Consider the following 18,092-nt stretch of genomic DNA (forward strand, 5'->3'; position numbering starts at 1 on the left):
CTGAACGTCAAGATCAACCTGGCTTCGGCTAGACACCCGCAGACCAACGGGCAAGCGGAGCGGGTCAATGCCATCATGCAGCAGTACCTGAGATGTTATGCTAATCAACAGCCGGCGACGTGGGTGGATTACCTGCCTCTCGCCGAGTTCGCCTACAACAACACGAAGCACGTATCCACGGGGGTGACGCCGTTCTTCGCCAACAACGGGAGGCACCCCAGAACTTTCCCGGGACTGGAAAGAATGGGGGAGGGGGAGCCGCAGACAGCGGATGCGTTCGCGTCGGAGTTGCAGGAGGTCCACGATCAGCTTCGGCGGCACCTGGAGCTGGCTAAACACGCATACAAGGTACAAGCGGACAAACACAGGAGGGTTGGCGAAGAGATCCATGTGGGAGACTGGGTCTGGTTAGCAGCCCACGCAGTGCCGGCCAGGTCGTTAGCGAAGAAGAAACTAGGGCATAAACAACTGGGGCCCTACCAAGTCGAAGAGCAAGTCAACCCGGTGGCTTTCAGGCTGGCGCTTCCGGAGGGCTCCAAGATGCATCCGGTGTTCCACAGATCGGTGCTCACTCCCTACAAGGCACCTCACAGATTTCAGGAACCAGGAACGGCACCGAGTCCGCTCCGAGAGGGAACCGAGCAAGGTGGAGTGGCACAGGAGGAGCCCATCAACGAAGTCACAGAGATTTTAGACTCCAGATGGGGAGAAGAGGGGGTAGAATACCTTCTCGCCAGAGAGGGCGCCCCGGCCAGTGCCAACAGCTGGGTGCCGGGCTATGCTTTAGAGGAACCTCTGCTCAAAGACGAGTTTCATGCCCTCTTCCCACACAGGCCCATGCCAGCAGACTTTTTCGACAACTGGCTTTTCACACCCACGCTTTCAGCCAGCACGTTCCAGGGGTTCGACTCGGACGAGGAACCGACACGAGACACCCGTTCCCCGGAGGGGTCACCCTCGGGATCTGCCTCAGAACCCTCGTATTGGTGGGACGATAGACCAGAGGAGCAGTGGCGCAGGAAGTGGCTGGAGGGTTCAGGACGAGCAACGTCCCCAGAAGGAAACGAGGGAGAGACGGACATGGACGTGTTCGGGGACGACCTGGGCTTCGAGCACGGCGGCACAGAGATGGAAGCGGAGATGACCGTTGTCGACGAGAGCAGGGAGGAAGAACCGGGAGTCTTCAGTTGGAGGCCCGCCACGGGAAGCGAACTGTATCCGACATTCGTCCCCATGACACGGCAGCACCCAGCTCCCGCACCGGAAGGAGGGGAGGGGGGAAGGGGGGGCTTCGAGGGGGAGATGGATGTCAGGGGTTCAGGAGCAGAGGCGAGGGCAAGGGAGGAAACAGAGAGCGAGGGGGAGGAGGCAGAAGAAAAGATGAGTGATGACGACGACCCGAGATCTCCGAGTCTTTCCAGTGAATCAGAAGATTCACAGAAAGGAGCACCAGTGGCCAGAGCAAGGGGGGAGCCTAGGGGGACACCCCAGGGAGAAGGGTCCAGAGGGGGCTCAGAGGGGAGCAGTTGGAAATCGGGACCAGCGTCACCAACAGAGAGCAGGGGAGAAGAAGGGCGCCAGGTATCGAGTGCTGGCAGCTCGCAACAGGAGGGAGGGCACGAGTCAGGAGTGGCCACACCTCCATCGGGGAGCGAAGAAACGGTCAGGCGGAAAGTGGAAGGTTGGGCGCGCGCGCCAAGTTCAAATGCACAGGAAGGTGGCGCAGTAAGCAGCCCGGAAAGGGAGCCAGGTCCTAAAGCCCGGCGCAAGGAGACAGGAGGGTCCGGGGGGTCCGCGTCAGAAGAGTCCCGGAAGGAAGAGACCACGGGGGGGGCAGAGGGACCCAGAGAAGAACGGTCAGGCGGAAAAGGTGGAGTAAAGCTAGGTTAGTAAGCTGGTGCACAGGGGGCGGAGACTCAGACGGAGCTTCGCCGGTCTAACCCATAAGACGTAGAGCTGCGCGCAGCAGCTTGAGAATGGAAACTGTAACTCAATAAAGACTTTTACAAAGTGACCGCTGGCTAGCGTGATCCTCTGTGAGCGAGCATCTGGAAGCAGCTCTGACAGGTACGATCGGGGGAGGTGTCAAAAGGAAGTCCGCCTCCCCCCCCTTGCAGATAATTTAAAGCAAGAATTGGAGAACTAAGGTCGGGAGACTACTTTTCTCTCTTTGAGACAAAAATTTTTAATTTCACGACTTGGCTATATAAATTTTCTGCTGGAGGATTAGAATTGATCGGTGAAGCCGAAGTGCAACCCCCCGGGATCAGGGAGCGATCCGTGAGAGAGCCTGTAGAGGATATATAAAGAGTTTGACAGCTGTCAAATGAGCTGTCAAAGTCAGAAAATTTTGTTTTTTGTCACTTTTTCCAGTTATTTTTGTTATATTGGACTTTAAGCTCTTGAAAACAAAGAAGAAATAAAAACAAAATAACCTGATTGTTGGAGAAAGAATACTAAGTAACCAGAATCCCTCTAGAGGGGGTTCTGAGATATTACAATGGCTGCAGATGGAAAAATACAGGCAGAGTTGGATAGAATGTTTTCTCTCCTGGGAAAGCTGCAGAAGCAGAGTGAAGTTATGGCCACAAACGTTACAACCTTGAACTTTAAAGTAAACAAATTTGCTGATGTTGTTAAGGATTTGACTCAAGAAAAGTTTGCAGCTGAAAAAGAAGAAACATGCGTTGTTTCAGAGGAGTGGGAAGGAGGAGCTGAAATGCTGCAGGCGAAAAGGGACAACCAGAGGCCTGTAAAGATGGGGTATGAGGAAAGCAGGGTTTGGGTGATGAGAATTTGGTTTGAAATGGAGAATGAAGATTGGGGACTTCTCCCTATGGGGAGTTCGGAAGACCTATGGATTACAAATTCGATTAAGGCGAAAATTGGAGCTTATGGGACATTTGGGACATTTGGACTTAAAAAGAGTAAGAAACAGGATTTGGGCTCCTTCTTTGAATATGGAGGTCTGGTTGGAAGAAACATAGATCCTATTGGGTCAGAGCTGCTCCGAGACTTGATGTCCAACATAAAAGACTGTCAACAAAACCGGCTGAGAGGGATTGTGAGAGACTTAAGGGCCTCGGACGTGAGAGATCCAGGCTGATAAGTGATAGACTGAAGGATAACTTTTGGGGATCGAAACCGGGGAAGGGGGGGTGAAAGTTTTGGAATCCAAAGGGGATATAATTATATGCTTTTATTTGTTAATTTGTTTTGTAATTATTATAAAAATTGGGAAATTCGTGAAAGGGAATCTGGGTCAACCTTAGAAAAAGGGGTAAATGTTTGAGTATTGAGGTTTAAAATGAGGTCTAGAAGTTAAAATTGGTTAATTAAGATGAATTAAGTAAAATTTTAATAAGGTTTAAATTGGGGATAAGAACTTGCTGAGTTAATTATTGGAATTGGGATGCAAGAAGGGGAGGTGAGGGGAAGTCTGGGAAAGTGGTTAAGAAATTAAGGATCTAAAATTATACTTGTTATTTGTGTGTTGTGTCTGTTTGTAGTTGTTTATGTTTTTGTGTTTGTCTTAAAAATATGTGAAAACCCTAATAAAAATTTTATAATAAAAAATAAAATAAAACAAAAGACATAGATTATATGAATTAAATAGGGAACAACGGGGTTTTTCTTACGCAGGCATTTAAGTCTCTGGCCAAAATTATAAGACAAGTGAAAAAGGCGTTCAGTAAAAAAATCAAGTCTGTTCTTGGGATCCCCAGCATAGCTCCAAGGGCACTACAAGGCCCATCAAGACCCCCCTGCCACTATCAATTTTTAATGATGAACTAGGCTCTTTTGGCTTAGGGGAGGGTTGGCTGATATGTGCTGCCTGCTTTCTAATGTTTTTTATTTGTTTTGCGGGGTGCAGGTGTTTTAGGGTTGGGGGGGTGTCTGGGCATTCCCAGTTCTTCCTCCTCCAAAAACTAGGTGCGTCTTATGGTCTGGTGCGTCTTATAGAGTGTAAAATACGGTGCGTCTTCTGAATGCTCTTCCCGGGTTGAGGATTCACCTTTTCAACCTTATCTCATCCTTCAAAGAGAACAGGGAATGGCTGGGTTAACTTCTTTATGGTGATTCATGTATAAATAATGCTGTGTTGTGTCTTGGGAGAAGCTCTTTGAAAACAGAGTGTGCATATATATTTATATATATGAAAAAGCAACAGAAGATGACAAATACGTCTTTTGCACAACTGGCAACAACCCAAAGAGGCAGGTCCTTGCAAGTCTGGTTCTGGTCCCGAAAGTCAGGCCAAATCTGCAGCAGCTCCTCTGGCACCACCAGAGGATGCACCACCACCACCTTGGAAAACTTGCACTTCTCATATTTGAAATTGAACATCTTGAAGAGACCCGAGGGGCTGTTTGTCACACTGATGCCCAGCTCATACAGGCAGATTCCCATGAAGGCATCTTCCATGTTAATGACCCTGATGGTCTTTGCTACCTGGTAGATCTTCTTGGCCAGATCCCCAGAGAACACATACCCTGGGCCTGCGCAGTAGGGTGGGTAGGTCTCATTGGGGTACACCTCCCATGGCACATACCACTTATAGGCCTTGTTACGTACTGGCTTTAAATTCCTACAGATGTACCCTGTCATGTAGTTCTTCTTGGGTGGTAGGTGAGGCTGCAGCAGCTGGGACACCATGTAGTTCACATTGAGAAAGATGTCACTGTCTGCCTTCACCACGTAGGTGGCATTGGGGCAGAACTTGCTTATCCACTCCATGCCCATCAGAGTCTTCAGGGTAAGGTTGTTGTAGGTATCCAGGAAATCCTGCTGAATAATGTCTTCGTGGATGGAACTCTCCGCTTCCAAAAGTGCCTGGAGCAGATATGCATATTTTGGGTGGACACCCGTCAGAAAGAGACGAAGAATGGAAACCCCAGGCACTGAGCTCTCGTTGCCCCACGTCTGCCGGATGGCCTGCCTTGTGGCAAAATCCTGGGGCTCAGTTATCACCAGCAGGATCAAGAAAGGGCTCCCCTCCCGGCATTTCTTTGGCTCGTTGAGAAGGAACTTATAATCAGTGGAATAGACAACCTCCAAGGGATGCCGCTTGGCCACTGGTTGTGGTGGTGAAATCAGACCAGAGGGCTTGGTCTCCGTTGTCCTCTCCACTGCAGATTCCCATTCAAATACCATGGCACTCTTACGATTGTCTGCAGAATCTGGGCTGCCCTTGACCTTGATGTCGTGTGGTGAGGAAAGCGTGTCAAGAGACTCCCATTCGTTCTTCGCAACAAGTAGGAAAAGAAAAGCAGAGCAGGAAATGAAGAGCACCACAGTGGGCAAATTCTGCAGCTGAGTCATGAACATCTTCCTGGCACCTTCCATACGTTTGGTGGGCAGGAGGAGGGCACTTGCAGACTGTATGTTGGCGGGGGAGAGATCCTGGCCAGCTCTATCCTGTTTCCAACGGCAACCTGAAAAAGAGAAGCCCAGTGAAAGGGAGGTGACTTCTGTTCTCTCTCTCTCTCTATGTGTGTGTGTGTGTTTGTGTTTGTGTTTGTGCGTGCACACAAGGGGAGCTTTGGGAATCAGGCTGGGCGCACAGATAATCAGTCTGCCAACTGCCAACACACTCAAGACCTGCTCATAACACCTGCCTTCTTGCCCTTGCAATCTGTTTCTGGAAGGAAAATATACACTCTCAGGGATTGGCATTATTCACTCAACCCATCTATTTACAGATCCACTGGAATCCGAATAAAGTGTTATATGAGTTTGTGGGTCCCGGACTCCTGAACTCCTGGATCCAGTAAGTGTTAAAATATAAGCCAGACCAGCTTCCTAATGAGGTAATCACCTGGGTGATGAGCCATTAAAGGAAAAGTAAGGGAAGGGGCTGTGTCTGAGACAGCAAATGGGTGGGGCCCCTCCCCCAGCTAGAAAGACAAAGTTAACGTTTTGGGGACTGTGGTGTGAACTAGAGGAAAAGCTGCAGGCTGGAAAGGCACAGAGGCAGAGCATGATGTTTGATTTCTGCTTGGATCCACAAGCTGTGGCTACGGGAGAAACAATAACTTATTGAGGTGATCATGCTCCGGCCCTCTCAATCATAGGCTCAGGTTGTATATATGTATGTGTCAATTAACCATATAAAGACCACACCGTCTCCACTGTGCCTCACTTCCAAAAGGAAACACAAACTCTGGGTAAAGTGCCCAGCTGGGTGTGTGCCAGGGTGTCTGGTAAGCTGAAGACCTTGCACTGATGGAACAATTGCCATTGTGCTACATGGAATTCCTCCCTGTATTTCCAAATTAGGCCATAAAATTTGGAATGCACTGAAAGAGCAGCAGCATAAACAAAAATTCATGAGGCGCAGGAGGCAAATTGAGCAATACAGGTAGTCTAAATCTCAATATCTTTAGAGCGCTACGTTATTCATCTGAAACAGGAATAGCTTACACGTTGTACATGTGATGCTAAAATGGCAGACTTTATACATGTTGGGTGGAATTATTTAATTACTGATAAATTATCTGTCTCCTGTGAAATCTCTATGTGGGAGAAGAAGCTACAGGTAGAACTGGATATGGAACAACTGATGAGCTCCAAATTGGGAAAGGAGTACGACAAGGCTGTATATTGTCTCCCTGCTTATTTAATTTATATGAAGATTTCATCATGCGAAAGGCTGGACTGGATGAATCCAAAACTGGAATTAAGATTGCTGGAAGAAATGTCAACAACCTCCTGTACTTGTTCTCATTGGCAGGCTACATAGGCTATATTTGGCCTCAGAATACCATTAATGAAAAATGAAGCAATTACGAGTCCTGCCTCATAATGGGGTGAGAGTTCCATAGTTTGAAGTGAAGAAGTACTTTCTTTCATCTGTCCTAAATCTTCCAACATTCAGCTTCACTGAAAGTCCACAAGTTCAAGAGTTATTAGAGGGAGAAAAGGCTTTGTCAATCTGCTTTCTCTATGCTATGCATAATTTTTATAAACTGCTGGAAGGAGCAGGTCTACAGCTTGAGGGTACTTCTGAATTGGACCCTGTCACTAAGGAGCAATCACAATTGGTAAAACGTGGAATAAAAAGGAAGAAACCTTGCAAGAATTGACATCTTCACTGTGGTTGATGCATCCAAGGCATGAGAGATTTCGATTCCCCCTAGTTGCCAATCAGTTTTTGCTTCATTAGTCTAATTCTCCCCAAACCTCAGGCATCATTTCCTCTGGGTTAGACAATAGAAGCGCAATTTCATGTGGGAACAAAGTGATTGTGTGGACTTTAACCTTGTATATCAACACTCCAAAACTTTACATTGTGTTTTATTGATGCTGTGCGGTGGAAAGAGCAAATAATAGTGGATAAACAATAAAACAGTAGCTGGGCGATGTTCCTCCGGCCTCATGAGGATCCTCTTCAGTAGGGCTGGTGAGTCTCAGCCTCACCCCCTAGGCCAGGTGGACAGGGCCTTGCAGGGAGCGACCTTCACGCCTCACAGCCGGGCGATGTTATTCTGGCCTCATGAAGGCAGCCCTGTTTAGGAACGTTTTTAATGACAGATATTTTAATATATTTTTAACCTTCTGTTGGAAGCCGCTCAGAGTGGCTGGGGAAGCCCAGCCAGATAGGCGGGGTAGAAATAAATTATTATTATTATTGCCCTTCTCGAGACTTCAGTCTTGGCTCCAGTACCGATTGAGCTGACTTGCCTGTTCTGCTTCTCCACCAGAAGAAGCAACAGCTTTCTGCTGAATATGCAGAAATGGTCCAGACACACCTGCGCTTGTTTCGGGTGGTTCCACGTCTTTTTTCTTTCTTTTTTGCAATTTTGCCAAAAAGCTCAACAAACAACTTCCCCTCAACAAAAATTCAGCAGCTGCCCCGCCCCCAAAAATTCAACAACTGCCGCCCCCCGAAGCCACTTCAGCAACTTTTGTTTTTTTTTTTATAAAATTTTTATTGGTTTTACAAAATTTTTTAAAGACAAACAAACACCTAAAAAGACATACAAACACGTATAATTTCATAACATTTTTTCATGAACCTCTTTTCCGGGACTTCCCCATACTTCAGCAACTTTTGTGTCCTGATTTTCACTGTTTGAAATATGGCAACCTTAGACTTTAACCTTAAACGGCAGGAATGACCGGCAGAATCCAAGACCAGGGAGAAGAGTCGGTGGAAGAAGATTGGAAGAAATTTAAAGATTATCTACAGAAATATTGTAAAATTAATGAAGGATAGAATGATGTTGGATAGTAATTAAGGGGTTTCCAGCTGTAATGCTTTAAGAGAATATGAAAAAAAAGGGTTATAAACGGGTTAAAATTTAATGGTAAGGATTTGCTGAACCAATAATTTGAAGTGGAATATAAAAAAGGGAGGTATGAGGAGGTCTGGGAAATAAGTTAAATGAAAATAAGTGATAGAAAATATGTGTCTTTTTTAAAAAACTGTCTTTATTTTGTATTTTTCTTTTCTATTTTTTATTTTTTACTGTATTACTTTAAAAAACCTTAATAAATATTTAAAAAGCTCAACAAACAACTTCCCCTCAACAAAAATTCAGCAGCTGCCCCCGCCCCCAAAAATTCAACAACTGCCGCCCCCCAAAGCCACTTCAGCAACTTTTGTGTCCTGATTTTCACTGTTTGAAATATGGCAACCTTAGACTAGGTCTCCTCCAGAGACAGTATAAAAACACAAGGGGCTGCCATATGAGAGACAGAGGGCTCAGCCCCCAGCAGCCCCCAGCTCACTCACCTGCATACATCTCCTGGTCACCTTTGGTGACCAAGCAAATGGTTAAATAAATACAAGTCTGCTCTGTGAAACACCTTTGCCATCATCAATTTCAAGGAAATCTCATTCAGTGCTCCAGGTATTTCTTCTCTCCCTCCTTGAGGGCCTTTCTACCCCTCTCCCATTCTCTTCTCTCAGGTGAGCACTTACCTGCCTGAGGTGCTGTTCACTCAAGGTCACCAGCTGCCTTTGACAGAATACTCCAGCTGCATGTCAGCTACAATTTACTTTTCCCTGGGAGGGTGTGGCACAAGAGGAAGGGACAACACCTACGTCATCCAGCTAAAACAGAAGGGAGGGAGCAGGGACTCTGCTTCCAGGAGAGTCTTTTTTCCAGGACCACTGAGGCACCTGGAAGGACTCACCACCTGCATGCCAATCCCATGCTGAATCTCACACACACACCAGAAAAGAAGAAGATGCCCCTCAGAACCCAAAGCCAAGCACAAGAACAAGATGAAAGGGATACATTTATTTTATATAAATGTATTTTATATAAATGATTATTTTATATAAATTATATACATGTGCCAATGGGTGTTATCATAATGCATACCCTCCATCATTTCTCCAAATAGGGAGAAGGTTGGCAGTTCGAATCCCCGCGATGGGGTGAGCTCCTGTTGCTTGGTCCCAGCTCCTGCCAACCTAGCAGTTCGAAAGCACGTCAAAGTGCAAGTAGATAAATAGGTACCACTCCGGAGGGAAGGTAAACGGCGTTTCCATGCTCTGCTCTGGTTTGCCAGAAGCAGCTTCGTCATGCTGGCCACATGACCTGGAAGCTGTACGCCGGCTCCCTCGGCCAATAAAGCAAGATGAGTGTCACAACCCCAGAATCGGCCATGACTGGACCTAATGGTCAGGGGTCCCTTTACCTTTAAACATTAAAAAACCTCCCACTTCCAGGTCTCTGCAACATGGCAGGCAGACCACAAATCTGACAGCTATGTCAGATTCGGCTTTGTGGAGTGAAGGGGAAGAGTGCGAGAGTGATACGCCTACCCCCAAAACCCCAAGAGGAGCATTGGGGTGTCCCGGGATCCTGCGGCTCACTGATGGCGCTGCAGCAAAAGGAACGGAGTGAGGTGGTGGGGGGAGCCAAAGGTTCCTGAAGCTACCAACATGAGTTTGACCAAGCTGCGGGAGGCAGTGGAAGACAGGAGTGCCTGGCGTGCTCTGGTCCAGGGGGTCACGAAGAGTCAGACACGACTGAACAACAAATTACTTCATAAGAGGTTTGTTGTGAACCAAATCCCTCCCCCCTCATTTAGGGCTTATTCTGGCTTGAAATGCATTGGGGCTCATCCATCACACACCCCAGGCCTATTTTGCACACCTTTCTCAATTATTTTTTGAATCTGTACTTGTCTGCAAAACACTGCAGCATTCTTAGAGACCTTTGGAGGGTGTTCCTCTAAGTGCTCTGGCACCTCAGAGGTCACTTGGTAAAAATGGGTTGGATGAGGATTCAGCTGGAACCAATCCTACCTTGAAGCAGACTAAAAACCAATAACCACCACTTTCCAGAACAAAGAGCTGAAGGTTTTTTGTGGGGTATAAATAGTAAAATTATGTTGGAGGGTATGGTTTCTGCCAGTTTTCAACCTCTAGTCACCTCCACAAGAGTTAGGGTACACTTTCTCTGTGGCTTGGCTGAAAGAATAGACACTAAAGTGAGATGGAGTAAGATGTGATTAATTTAAACATATAATTCTTCCAGACCAGAACACATTGGTTTACCAATGTGAGGTTTATTATGCAGACACCACATCCAAGGCAATAAAAATACAAAACATTTGTTCTTGCTTCCTGAATATATAATAGTAGATAAACAATAAAACAATAGCCGGGTGATGTTCCTCCGGCCTCATGAGGAGCCTCTTCAGTGGGGCTGGGTGAGTTTGGGCCCTGCCCCCTGGGCCAAGTGTAGTATCCAAACAAACCCCTGTCATGCAAAAGAGAACGTCAACAATGTTTAGGCAACACGATGACCACATGCATACTTCATAGACAATCTTTATAGAATTCCTTCAAACAATAACAACTTTAAAATGGAATCTCAGTCTCAAAGTCTCTGAAAATCTTTAAATGAAGCGAGGTACCAAACTTTGTATTATGAAAGATAAGCTGTGAAGCTTTGTGTATTCAGCAAATATAATGTCCAACACTGAACAGAGATTCCAGATACTGACTGCTGTTTCGTAGATCTTTGTCAGCGCGGTGGGAGAATATAGAATTGTTTCATAAGCTGAAAATAAAATTTTACAGACTATGACCTGCATGACATATCACTTTACAAAAATTATAAAATGTAATACAAACAGTAATGAAAAAGAGTACATACCCCATCTTATTTCGAATGAATATACGTGAGTGAAAATATCTAACGCTGTGGTGCAGTGCTCATGTAATAATGTAGTCACTGTAACTAACAATATTTTTTGAGAAACATCTAAAGCCAACTCCAGGTGATGCTAATAACAATGAGTTTGAGATTAAAGGTACAGTGCAAAGTAACAATACAAATACAAGGAGATTGAGATTAAAGAACAAGTACAAAGAAAATACAAATAATCAAATGAAACAATTAAGAAACAACTCAAGAGTTAAGAGACATTATATTATGTGTGCGTCTTATGGAGCGAATGCAGGCTGTGCAGCTATCCCAGAAGCTGTGCTGGTCCCGTGGGCTAACCGAGAGGCGAGGTCCGAGTCCAGTCCGAGGTCAAAGGTGCAGTATGGAGGCAGTCCATCAAAGCTGATGGTGGGTCCAAGGCAGGGAGTCAGGTGAGGTCAGGAGCTCCGGTAGAGAGGCAGGACAGGGTGCCGGCAGGAACAGGCTACTAACAACGTTGCTCCCGCAACTTGGGACTGGGGCTAGCTGGCTTTTATCTGTCCCGATGTGCAGGGTGGCCCCGGTACACAGGTGACTCGCCTCTCCTGGCCTGGAGGCAAGCACTCCTCCTGCAGGAACTTAGTTCCCTCCGCCTCTCTGCCCTGAGCCTCTGCAGCTCAGGAGAGGCTGGAGGGTTACCGGACCCAGAGGCAACCTCACCTGGGGCTGAGAGTGGAGCACCTGCAGGCAATGGGTCCTCCATCACCTCAGGGGCCAGAGCAGACTCAGCTGGTGCCTGCACCTGAGGATCCAGCACAGGTGAGGACCCTTCAGGCTCAAGCCCCAGCCCCGGCTCAGCTAGTTCTGGAGGCAGGGAATCCTGTGCAGGCTGGGATTCCTCAGGCTCCGCCTCCGAATCCCAGGCCATCACAGGAACCAGAACAGCAAGGACTTTGTAGGACTTTGATTTTAGAACAGTGCTTGTTTTATTTGGCCATACTCGGCCATGTTTGTTGGTGCAGAGGGGGCAAAGGCTAAAAAATGTAGGCATCCAAGACAAACTGAAGTGAGTTGATGGAGGGAATTTTCCTAAAGGGGGAAAGAGGCGAGAAGAGCAGTCCAGCTTCTGGTGCCATAGCAACACCTAGTGCCAAAATCAGGCATTTTGAGTACCTTGACACTTTTGCCTTTTCTTTTACTGGAAAAAGGGAAGGGATAATGCTGACTAGAGCTGGTGAAAAGCAAGCTAAGAGATTTAGTTAAAGTTAAACAAAAAAAAGCTGCTTTTTGGCAGTATGCCCTTCAAAATGGGTGAAAATATAATAAATATAGTTTCGATTTTAAAAAACACATTGCACACAGCTCAACAGCAATATTCCATCGTGTTTACAGCAATATTCCATCGTGTGAGAAGCTTCGTGCAACATCTTCAGCAGCAAATAATGATGCTAAACAGGGAATCCAGAAAATGTTTCCATCTTCCTCTGTTTAGGTTGCTGAGGTGCAGCACTTCAAACAAAAGTGAAGTGACAGATATGCTCATGGATGTCCACATGGGTATTTCAGGGAGAAGCTATGCCACAGCCATCTTTGGGACGTTGCAGGAACAAGTGAGGCAGGCACCTTCTCTGGGATAGAGACAAGTGAAGGCATTTTCCTGGCTGATGGTTCCTATCAGGTCTAGAAAAGGAACGTGCGTTGCGCTGTGGTCTAAACCACTGAGTCTCTTGGACTTGCCAGTCAGAAGGTTGGTAGTTTGAATGCACATGAAGGGGTGAGCTGCTGTTGCTCTGTTCTACTGAAGAGGCTCCTCGTGAGGCCGGAGGAACATCGCCCGGCTGTGAGGCATGAAGGCCGCTTCCTGCAAGGCCCTTTCCACCTGGCCTAGGGGGTGAGGCCCACACTCACCAGCCCTACTGAAGAGGTGAATTGTTATTATTATATCTACCCTGCCTAACTGGTTGGGTTTCCCCAGCCACTCTGAGTGGCTTCCAACCGAAGGTTAAAAATACATTAAAACATCAGTCATTAAAAAGTTCCCTAAAGAGGGCTGCCTTCATGATGCTGGAGGAATATCACCCGGCCGTAAGTATGAAGGCCGCTCCCTGCAAGGCCCTTTCCACTTGGCCTAGGGGGTGAGGCCCAGACTCACCCAGCCCCACTGAAGAGGCTCCTCATGAGGCCGGAGGAACATTGCCCGGCTGTGAGGCGTGAGGGCCTCTCCCTGCAAGGCCCTCACCAGCCCTCCTGAAGAGGTGAATTATTATTATTATTATTATTATTATTATTATTATTATTATTATTAATTTAAACCCCACCCATCTGGCTGGGTTTTCCCAGCCACTCTAAGCGGCTTCCAACAGAAGGTTAAAAATACATTAAAACATCTGTCATTAAAAACTTCCCTAAAGATGGCTGCCTTCATGAGGCCGGAGGAACATCGCCCGGCTGTGAGACATGAAGGCCGCTCCCTGCAAGGCCCTTTCCACCTGGCCTAGGGGGTGAGGCCCACATTCACCCAGCCCTACTGAAGAGGCTCCTCATGAGGCACGAGGAACATCGCCCGGCTGTTGTTTAATTGATTTTTTTTATTTAATATGCTGTAAACCACTTTGAGATTTTTATTAAAAATATAAAGCGGTATAGAATTTAAATAAATAAATAAGGTTATCCACTATTATTTGCTCTTTCCATTGAACCCTTAACAGCACCAATAAAACACAATGTAAACTTTTGGAGTGTTGATATAAAAGGTTAAAGTCCAGATGATCACTTTGTTCTCACATGAAATTGTGCTTTTATTGTCTAACCCAGAGGAAATGATACCTGGAGTTTGGGGAGAATTAGACTAATGAAGCAAAAACTGATTTGCAACTTAGCTAGCTTCAACGTTTCCCTTTGATAACTGAAGTATTTGGGAACATGTAACTGTAAGGAAAATAAATTTTGCTCTCTTGCTCTGGCAGGGCAAACAGAAAATGAAAACTAGGGGGAATCTAAATCTCTCCTGCCTTGGATGCATCACCACAGTGAAGATCTCAATTCTTGCAAGGTTTCTTCCTTTTTATTCCAAGTTTTACCAATTGTGATTGTTCCTGAGTGACAGGGTCCAATTCAGAAGTACCCTCAAGCTGTAGACCTGCTCCTTCCAGCAGTTTATAAAAATTATGCATAGCATAGAGAAAGCAGATTCAGAAAGCCTTTTCTCCCTCTCTAATAACACTTGAAATTATGGACGTTCAATGAAGCTGAAGGTTGGAAGATTTAGGGACAGATAAAAGAAAGTATTTCTTCACTTCAAACTATGGAACTCTCACCCCATTATGATGCTGGACTCGTAATTGCTTCCTTTTCGTTAAAGGTATTATGTAGCCTATGTAGCCTGCCAATTAGGGCAAGTACAGGAGGTTGTTGACATTTCTTCCAGCAATTTTAATTCCAGTTTGGGATTCATCCAGTCCAGCCTTTCGCATGATGAATTCTGCATATAAGTTAAATAAGCAGGGAGACAATATACAGTACAGCCTTGTTGTACTCCTTTCCCAGTTTTGAACCAATCATTTGTTCCATATCCAGTTCTAAGCTATCCCTGTTTCAGATGAATAAAGTAGCGCTCTAAAGATGTTGAGATTTAGGCTACCTGTATTGCTTAATTTGCCTCCTGCTCATATAACACTTTATTCGGATTCCAATGGATCTGTAAATAGATGGGTTGAGTGACTAATGCCAATCCGTGAGAGTGTATATTTTCCTTCCAGAAACAGATAGCAAGGGCAAGAAGGCAGGTGTTATGAGCAGTCTAGAGCATGTCGGCAGTTGGCAGACTGATTCTACGTGCGCCCAGCCTGATCCCCAAAGCTCCCCTTGTGTGTGTGTGCGCACACACACACAGAGAGAGAGAGAGAGGGAGAGAGAGAGAGAGAGAGAGAACAGAATTCATCTCCCTTTCACTGGGCTTCTCTTTTTCAGGTTGTCTTTGGAAACGGGACAGAACTGGCCAGGATCTCTCCCCCATCCATGTACAGTCTGCAAGTGAAGGTGCCAGGAAGATGCTCATGACCAAGCTGCATAATTTGCCCACTGTGGTCCTCTTCTGCTCTATTTTCCTTTTCCTACTTGTTGCAAAGAACAAATGGGAGTCTCTTAAGACGCTTTTCTCACCGCACGACATTAAGGTCAAGGGCAGCCCAAATTCCGCCTACAATTGTAAAAGTGCCACGGTATTTGAATGGGAATCTGCACTGGAGAGGACAAAGGAGACCAAGCCCTCTGGTCTGATTTCCCCACCACCACCAGTGGCCAAGCGGCATCCCTTGGAGGTTGTCTATTCCACTGATTATAAGTTCCTCCTCAACGAGCCAAAGAAATGCTGGGAGAGGAGCCCTTTCTTGATCCTGCTGGTGATAACTGAGCCCCAGGATTTTGCCACGAGGCAGGCCATCCGGCAGACGTGGGGCAACGAGAGCTCAGTGCCTGGGGTTTCCATTATTCGTCTCTTTCTGACAGGTGTCCACCCAAAATTTGGATACCTGCTCCAGGACCTTTTGGAAGAGGAGAGTTCCATCCACAAAGATATTATTCAGCAGGACTTCCTGGATACCTACAACAACCTTACCCTGAAGACTCTGATGGGCATGGAGTGGATAAGCAAGTTCTGCCCCAATGCCACCTACGTGGTGAAGGCAGACAGTGACATCTTTCTCAATGTGAACTTCATGGTGTCCCACCTGCTGCAGCCTCACCTGCCACCCAAGAAGAACTACATGACAGGGCACATCTATAGGAATGCAAAGCCAATGCGTGAAAAGGCCTACAAATGGTATGTGCCACAGGAGGTGTACCCCAATGAGACCTACCCACCCTACTGCGCTGGCCCAGGGTATGTGTTCTCTGGGGATCTGGCCAATAAGATCTACCAGGTAGCAAAGACCATCAGGGTCATTAACATGGAAGATGCCTTCATGGGAATCTGCCTGTATGAGCTGGGCATCAGCATGACAAACAGCTCCTTGGATCTCTTCAACGTGTACAAAGTCAAGTATGAGAAGTGCAAGTTCTCCAAGGTGGTGGTGGTGCATCACTACGGGCCAGAGGAGCTGCTGCAGATTTGGCCTGGCTTTCGGGACCAGAACCAGACTTGCAAGAGTTAAAAGGGAGGGAGGTGAACAGACACACAGCTTCTTGTGGAGAAGTTGGCATAGAGGACTGGCAACATGCGGGCATTTTTCTGTCCATGATTTTTCATGGACAAATCCATGCCAACAAATTGAGATTAGGAAGGAGGGGATGGCTCAGAGAAGAAGGGAGATTCTGTGCTTGTCGAAATTGACGTTTATGCCCTCAGAAGCGAGCTGGTCCCACATAACATGATCATCGTGCCGTGTGGTTAGTTGCCATTCACACTGCTCTCCTCCCCGTAGAATCTCTGCAGCTGCCCATAGCAACTTGTTTGGTCTGCTCTGAACTGACCATTGTGCTACTAATGTGCCAAAATGACAACCTCGGGGTTTTGAGATCATCACAGCCACCACCTCACCTACTGGAAGAGAGCAGCCCTCAGGCCATGCTCAGGATTGTCGCTAGGCATAGGGTTGCCATACGTCCAGGAATTCCCGGAAATATCCTCTTTTGGCGGTCCTAAATGCCCATCCGGGGGAATTTTACGTTTTAAAGCAATTGTTCGGGATTTTGGGTTTTTTAATATATATACATTTTTTGTGTGCAAGCAGTTCTGTATGTTTACCTCTTGAAATATGGCAACCAAAAAAAGCTCAACAATTTTTGTGTCTGCAAACCTACACTAGGGCAATGCAGAATTCACCTATTCCAACATGTTGAAGTGCAGCCTGGTCATCTTTAGAGTAATTTAAAGCAGATCAGTAGAAGTTTCCTTCACAGTAGGAAGCTATACTCCACATAGGACCTGCCTCTTTGGGTTGTTGCCAGTTGTGCAAAAGACTTATTTGTCATCTTCTGTTGCATATATATATGCACACACACATACACTGTCTGTTTTCAAAGAGCTTCTCCCAAGACACAACGCAGCATTATTTATACATGAATCACCATAAAGCTGTTAACTGCCATTCCCTGTTCTCTTTGAAGGATGAGATAAGGTTGAAAAGGAGGGGAAAGGTGAATCCTCAAGCAGGGAAGAGCATCTAGAAAAAGTACCGTATTTTTCGCTCTATAAGACGCACCAGACCATAAGACGCACCTAGTTTTTGGAGGAGGAAAACAAGAAGAAAAATATACTGAATCCCAGAAGCCAGAACAGCAAGAGGGATTGCTGCTTTCACTGCGCAGCGATCCCTCTTGCTGTTCTGGCTTCTGCAAAAGCAACGCAAAGCCTCTTCAGGGCATGGGGAACGTTCCTCCAGCTGCTCTGAGGAGGCTTCGCGTTGCTATCCCAGAAGCCAGAACAGGAAGAGGGATCGCTGCGCAGCGAAAGCAACGATCCCTCTTGCTATTCTGGCTTCTGGGATAACTGTGCAGCCTGCATTCACTCCATAAGACACACACATATTACCCCTTACTTTTTAGGAGGGAAAAAGTGCATCTTATAGAGCGAAAAATGCGTTATTTTCTAGTGCAGTACAGTGGTACCTTGGGTTAAGTAATTCGTTCCGGCGGTCCATTCTTAACCTGAAACTGTTCTTAACCTGAAGCACCACTTTAGCTAATGGGGCCTCCTGCTGCTGCCGCGCCGCCAGAGCACAATTTCTGTTCTCATCCTGAAGCAAAGTTCTTAACCCGAGGTACTATTTCTGGGTTAGCGGAGTCTTTAACCTGAAGCGTATGTAACCTGAAGCGTCTGTAACCTGAGGTACCACTGTACATTGTTTATTGCCTTCATTTTATGGGTTCATGGTCTTGTTAGATAGCAAAATTCATGGTAAATTACTGTTTTAGGGGTTGTTTTTAAAAGTCTGGAATGGATCAATCCATTTTGCATTACTTTCTATGGAAAAGCTTGTCTTT

General features: G+C 46.3%; 3 pseudogenes across 10 annotated transcripts in view; 1 reads left to right on the forward strand and 2 right to left on the reverse strand.

Moving 5' to 3' along the window:
- LOC308576786 (beta-1,3-galactosyltransferase 1 pseudogene) overlaps positions 1 to 9,160 on the reverse strand; it is a 43,846-nt pseudogene extending 34,686 nt beyond the window's left edge. Inside the window, exons 1-2 of one of the 2 annotated variants that reach the window (XR_014013459.1) lie at positions 8,927 to 9,160; positions 3,622 to 5,435 (exon numbers count right to left, since the gene is read on the reverse strand). The product of XR_014013459.1 is annotated as a beta-1,3-galactosyltransferase 1 pseudogene (transcript). Of the gene's footprint in view, positions 1 to 3,621; positions 5,436 to 8,926 lie in introns of those variants that run through there. The other variant, XR_014013457.1, reaches the window with a different exon arrangement.
- The window catches only part of LOC308576824 (beta-1,3-galactosyltransferase 2 pseudogene), a 62,996-nt pseudogene extending 45,823 nt beyond the window's left edge, over positions 1 to 17,173 (forward strand). For 2 of the 6 annotated variants that reach the window (XR_014013456.1, XR_014013458.1), the window contains exon 2: positions 15,081 to 17,173. The product of XR_014013456.1 is annotated as a beta-1,3-galactosyltransferase 2 pseudogene (transcript). The other 4 variants (XR_014013460.1, XR_014013461.1, XR_014013462.1 and 1 more) reach the window with 4 other exon arrangements.
- Positions 1 to 18,092, reverse strand: part of LOC308576751 (beta-1,3-galactosyltransferase 1 pseudogene) — a 154,385-nt pseudogene that overhangs the window by 114,424 nt on the left and 21,869 nt on the right. Inside the window, exon 2 of one of the 2 annotated variants that reach the window (XR_014013464.1) lies at positions 13,642 to 13,678. The exons of the other annotated variant lie outside the window; for it this stretch is intronic. The product of XR_014013464.1 is annotated as a beta-1,3-galactosyltransferase 1 pseudogene (transcript). Of the gene's footprint in view, positions 1 to 13,641; positions 13,679 to 18,092 lie in introns of those variants that run through there. 2 annotated transcript variants of the gene reach the window in all.

The sequence above is a fragment of the Podarcis bocagei genome (assembly GCF_964188305.1).
Source record: "Podarcis bocagei genome assembly, chromosome: 17".
Lineage (NCBI taxonomy): Eukaryota > Metazoa > Chordata > Lepidosauria > Squamata > Lacertidae > Podarcis > Podarcis bocagei.